Genomic DNA, 6,617 nt, shown 5'->3' with positions numbered 1-6,617 from the left:
TACAATTAGTACCCTTTTCTCTCTATATTCCTTATGGGATTCGACCCCAACCTTGTTTGAGTTATTATATTTGACAATGACTGCTTTACGCCACTCATAGGTGTAATTTGAGCATATCAAATTTTGGCGCCGTTGCCGGGGAATACGGTTTTGAAATTACTGATTGTTGTGTACTTTTCTTTAAAACTTTTTCTATTCCATCACACCTTGTTTGCTGTTTTGGTGAACTAGGTGAACATGGCAGGAAGACATAATCGAAATCAAGGAAACCAAGGTGGGCTGCAAGTGAACCCACCTGCACAAGAAGATGAGGAAGAGAATATATTTGCGGAATTCATCAATGAAGCTGATTATGCTTCTGTTGTGGTCCCTCCTAGGACTGGAAATGCTACTTCCAAAATTGATAGTTCTATCTATCAGCTATTGAAACTTGAAGGTTATTTCCGAAATTCTTCAGAGGACTGTCCATTCCGACATTTGAAGAACTTCCTGCGCGTATGTGCTCAACAATCTCAAGGTGCTGTTTCCGCTGATGCACTTCGGTTACGGGTCTTCAAATATTCCTTGGCTGGCCAAGCAAGGGAATGGTATGAAAAGCTTCCCAGCAATTCTATTCATACCTGGAGCGAGCTAGCCAATACATTTCTGAAGAAGTGGTTCCCACCGAGCAAAAAGGCTGAACTTCGAGATAAGATCTTTGAGTTCAAACAGCTCCCGGGGGAACAATTATATTCGGCATGGGAGCGATTTAAGTACTATCTAGCTCAATCTCCAATTCACGGGTTTCCGAATGCTATTCTCACCGAGAAATTCTACAAGGGCTTAGATACAATGAATCAGATTGCTGTCAATACTGTCGCGGGAGGATGCTTCATGGACAAGTCATTTATCAACATCACCCGTTTGCTTGTTAAACTCACCACCAACAATCAAGCTTGGCATTCAACTGATAGTGAGAGTCTCTCTTATGGTAGTCCATCACTAGCTGTTGTTGCAAAAGAAAACCACAAGAGAGATCATGCCTTTGCTCAATTGCAAACCACGGTGGATCTATTATCAAAGAAGTTGGCAGAAAAGGATGCACAAGGGGTAAATGTTTTTATGGAGTTACCACCTCATCCATAGGGGATGTATCAAGTCCCTAAAAGGATGTACCACGATGGCAACAACATTATGAAGATGCTAATTATGTCAACAACTCCCAAAGGGGTTATCAAAAGGCAAAATTATCAAGGTCCGGGCCATCACCCATGACAAAAGCCTCAACACCAATTGCAGGGGAACAATTATAGTAGAAATGATCAGGGAAATCCAAATCAAGGGAATTACAATAACAACAATTATGGCAACAAGAGCTCTAACCCCTACATTCCACCAAGGGGGAAAGCATCAAGTTCCCAACAGTGGAGAGACAATTCAGCTAGCAACTCTGCTAGAAATGTTGCTAATGATTCTGCGGAGCTGAAAAGTATGATGCAGAAAATGCTAATGAATCAGGACAGAACTGAAAGTACAATAAAAGGAATGTCTCAGGTTCAACTATCTCATTCAGCTGCCATTCAGAAGCTTGAATCGCAATTCAGAGACCTTTCCAGAGAAGTGCATACTCTTCAACGTGGACAACTACCAAGTGATACAGTTCCAAATCCGAAAGGTAGTGGGGTAAACTCTGTGGAGCATGTAGCTGCTATTAGCACCCGAAGTGGAAAAATACTTCAAGGTGCTAATAAAAAGGTGATTAATCTTGAGCCAATTGTTGAAAAAGAGGCATAACCTGATGTATTTGATGTTATTGTTGACGAAGAAACAGCGGAGGAAGTCCCTATTATAGTTGAAGATGAGCAAAATCTTGATAATCTCAAGGCACAAGGAGAAAAACATGAAAAGGGGAAGGCAAAATTTTCTGGCGCGCTACGCCCTTTGACTCAAATGTTCAAATCTTCACCGCCTTTTCATCAAAAGCTAGTTAGGAAAACAGAACATGACAAGTGTTTGCGATTTTATGATCAACTCAAGCAATTGACGATGAACATTCCTTTCATGGACGCTGTCCAAGAAATGCCTGGTTTGCTAAGTATTTGAAGGATCTCTTAAAAAAGAAGAAGAAGCCATTGAAATACGACACTGTGGGTATCACTCATCACGTCAGTGCTATTATTTCCAAGACCACAGTGCAAAAAAAGGAAGATCCTGGAGTGTTCACCATTCCATGCACCATAGGGCAGCAGGATTTTGCCAAGGCGTTGTGTGATAACGGGGCTAGCATAAATCTTATGCCCCTTGAGATTTTCAAGAGATCAGGATTAGGGATACCAAGGCCCACTACCATGAGGTTGCAGATGGCTGACAGGTCGATAAAAAGGCCAGTTGGGTAGTTGATAATCTGCTTGTTCAAATTGGGGAATTCCTACTGCCTGCAGATTTCATGATTCTTGACTGTGCTATTGATCAAGAAATTCCTATTATTCTGGGGAGACCTTTCCTTACTACAGGGAGGACTCTTATGGATTTAGAAAAGAATGAAATCAAGTTCCGGGTTAATGATGAGGAGGTGAAGTTTCAAGCCAGCAAGGGTATGAAATTGCCTAGTCTTTATCAAAGTATTTCAGTCATTAATTCTTTTGATGTGGTGGATGAAGCGATAGAATTCAAGACGGAGGAAGAATGCTTGGGTGAAGCATTATCGGCCATCTTGGTCAATTTTGATGTAGAAGAAATGGAGGGATATATTGAGACGGTGAATTCACTCACCGGTCTGGGGTCTTACTCTCATGAGCCCAAGAAATTGTCTCTTGATTTAGAGAAGTGAACAACTTCTCTAGCAAAACCGTTAATTATTGAGCCACTGAAGTTGGAGCTCAAGCAACTTCCATCCCATCTTAGATATGAGTTTCTTGGAGCAAATGCCACTCTCCCAGTTATTGTGTCATCACTTCTGAATGAGGGCCAAACTCATAGACTCATCGCAGTTTTGAGGAAACATTTGAGAGCTTTAGGTTGGACTATTGCAGACATCCGGGGGATTCACTCCGGAATTTGTGAGAACCAAATTCAATTGGAAGAGGAAAGTTCACCAAGTGTTGAGCATCAAAGAAGATTGAATCCACCGATGCAAGAGGTGGTAAAGAAAGAGATTACTAAGTGGCTAGATGTTGGGGTGGTTTACCCGATTGCCAACAGTCCATAGGTAAGTCCAGTCCAATGTGTGCCAAAGAAAGGGGGCATCACTGTAGTCCCTAATTCTAAAAATGAGTTGATTCCTACAAGAACTGTCACCGGTTGGAGAGTGTGTATGGACTACAGAAAGCTGAACACTACATCTTGCCAGGATCATTTCCCGATGTCTTTTATTGATCAAATGCTTGAGCGGCTAGCTGGAAGGTCTTATTATTGTTTCTTGGATGGATACTCAGGTTACAACCAAATCAACATTGCATTGGAAGACCAGGAAAAGACTACTTTCACTTGTCCCTATGGGACATTCGCTTTCAGCCGAATCCCATTCGGTCTTTGCAATGCCCCAACTACTTTCCAACGATGCATTATGACCATATTCACTGACATGGTTAAAAACTTTCTTGAAGTCTTCATGGATGACTTCTCTGTTGTGGGAGATTCATTCGATGAATGTTAAGACCATCTTGATCGGGTGCTACAAAGGTGTGAGGAGACAAACCTCGTTCTCAACTGGGAAAAGTGTCATTTTATGGTAAATGAGGGAATTTTCCTTGGCCATAAGATTTTCGAAAAAGGGATTGAGGTTGACCAAGCTAAAATCGATGTGATTTCAAAAATCCCTCCACCCATCTCAGTAAAAGGGATTCGGAGTTTCTTGGGGCTCGCCGGATTCTATAGAAGATTTATCAAAGACTTCTCCAAAATTGCAAATCCAATGTGCAAACTCTTGGAAAAGGAGTCCAAATTAAATTTTGATGAGAAGTGCATCAAGGCTTTCGACGAGTTGAAGTTAAAATTGACCTCAGCCTCTATTGTTGTGTCCCCGGATTGGTCGTTGCCCTTTGAATTAATGTGTGATGCCAGTGGTCTTGCAATTGGTGTTGTGCTTGGTCAATGGCTCAACAAAATCTTGCACCCAATTTAATATGCCAGCAAAACACTAAGTGGAGCTCAACTGAACTATACAGTAACAGAGCAAGAGCTACTTGCTATTGTTTATGCCTTTCAAAAGTTCCGAGCATATTTATTGGGTGCCAAGGTAGTAGTTCACACTGACCATGCTGCCCTGCGGTACTTAATGGATAAAAAGGATGTTAAGCCTCAGTTGATAAGATGGGTGTTGTTGCTACAAGAATTTGACTTTGAAGTCAAAGATCGAAAATGGTTAGAAAATCAAGTGGCTGACCATCTCTCTAGACTTGAAGCAGCAGGGAGATCGATTGATGTGCTGGATATTGATGACACTTTTCCGGATGAAAGAGTCTTGGCAGTCTCCAGTGATGTGGCACCATCGTATGCCGATATTGCCAATTATTTGGTAACTGGCATTGTTCCTGAAGATTTGAAGGCATATCAAAAGAAGAAATTCTTGAGAGATTGCCGACAGTATTATTGGGATGAACCTTACTTATTCAGGACTTGTGCAGACAATATGATCAGAAGATGTATGGCTGAATCTGAGGTGATGGATATTTTGAAGGCTTGTCGTGATTCTCCGGTTGGTGGGCATCACAGGATACTATTGTCCAGCTATCTATCGTGATGCGAATATGTTGGCACGTTCTTGTGATAAATGCCAACGCCAGGGCACAATAGGTCGGAAGCATGAAACACCGATGAATTTTTTGCTTGAGGTGGAGCTCTTTGATGTGTGGGGCATTGATTTTATGGGGCCCTTTGTGAGCTCATATGGCCTGAAATATATTCTTGTTGAGGTGGATTATGTCTCCAAGTGGGTGGAGGCGGTGGCCTTGCCTAACAATGATGGTAGGAGAGTCATTTCCTTTCTAAAAAAGAACATCTTTATAGATTTAGCACTCCTAGAGCTATTATTATTGATGGTGGTTCTCATTTCTGCAACAAACCATTCGCTGATCTTCTTGAAAAATATGGCGTGCATCACAGGGTTGCCACTCCATATCATCCTCAGACGAATGGTCAGGTTGAAGTCTCCAACAGAGAGATAAAGAGCATCTTGGCAAAGACGGCCAATGTGAATCAAACTAACTGGTCCAAAAAGTTGGATGATGCTCTATGGACATATCGCACAGCGTTCAAAATGCCTATTGGGACTTCACCGTATAAGTTGGTATTTGGGAAGGCATGTCATTTGCCTATTGATCTTGAGCATAAGGCCCTTTAGGCATTGAAAAAGCTGAACACAGATTGGCATGAAGCAACAAAGCTGAGGTTGTTTCAAATCAACCAGATGGATGAATTTAGGTACAATGCCTATGAAAGTGCAACACTGTACAAGGAAAATATGAAATACTATCATGACTCGAAGATCCTCAAAAGGGATTTTAAGCCAAAGGACTTGGTATTGTTGTACAATTCGCGCCTAAAGTTATTTCCGGGCAAGCTAAAGTCTCGATGGTCCGGTCCGTTTGAAATTGTAAGTGTTTCCCTAAATGGAAGTTTCATTGAGGTGAAAACCGAGGATGGCACTCGGACTTTTAAAGTGAATGCACAAAGAGTGAAGCACTATCATTGGTGCATTGATGATGGTAAAGTGGTTGATCGGTATCGTTTAATAGACGGTTCCTGAACTGGAAATTGAGGTATCACATTGAGCCGTGACATTAAACCAAGCGTTGTGTGGGAGGCAACCCACATTTACTGCTTTATAAGTACTTTAAATATCGTATTTCCTTTGTTGTCTTTGATGTTTGCTGATGTGGTAGGATTCTGAGGACAGAAGAGGCCAAAAGAAAGTAAGTGCTAAAGTTTGCAATGAAAGGACGCTCCACGTTACGCCCCGTAACTCATGTTACGGTTCGTATAATGGAGCGTAACAAGATGAAAAAAATGCAGCAATCACTGAAGGATGAGGGAAAAGTGTTACGGTCTGAGTTACGGACCGTCGAATCGCGTTACGGACCGGAACACATGAGCATAACCTTGACTGAAATCTGAGCAACCACTGGAAAATTTGCACCAGTTATGCCAGGTAATACGAACCGTAACACGAGTTACGGTCCGTCGGCTGTATTGCCATGTCATTAATGAAAAATAAAAACGGGGTCGTTTGGGTAGACCGTAACACGAGTTACGACTCGTACCTTGGGTTACAGTCCGTAACTTGAAGTGTAACGGTCGGGAACGTTTAAATACATCACCCGACGGTTACACTTCAATTCAAACGGCACCTTCCCCCCTTTTTAACTTCCCCTCTCCCTCATAACCCTCCTCATCCTCTCTCTATCTCCCTAACCATCCCTCCCCTACCATCGTTGTTGATTTGTTCTTGTGAAGTCCATCGCTATTTCGGTTTAGTCGCAAGTTTTTCATCCAATTTTCGTCCACAATCAGGTATGACAATGTGTTGACTCTCTCTAGTCTTCCATCTATCGATAGGATTGGTATGATCTTCCATCATTAAAGTCGTATACCGTGCCATGTACTTCTGATTTTGAATGCTTTTGAATTCCCATGGATTA

At 42.0% G+C, this 6,617-nt stretch overlaps 1 non-coding gene across 1 annotated transcript; it reads right to left on the bottom strand.

Moving 5' to 3' along the window:
- Positions 1-679: 679 nt before the first annotated feature.
- On the bottom strand, positions 680-785 carry LOC132634491 (small nucleolar RNA R71). The gene has a single exon (XR_009580210.1). It is a non-coding gene; the product is annotated as a small nucleolar RNA R71 (small nucleolar RNA).
- Positions 786-6,617: the final 5,832 nt, after the last annotated feature.

Source organism: Lycium barbarum, chromosome 3 (genome assembly GCF_019175385.1).
Source record: "Lycium barbarum isolate Lr01 chromosome 3, ASM1917538v2, whole genome shotgun sequence".
NCBI lineage: Eukaryota > Viridiplantae > Streptophyta > Magnoliopsida > Solanales > Solanaceae > Lycium > Lycium barbarum.
This window is presented reverse-complemented; position numbering and strand designations above follow the sequence as displayed.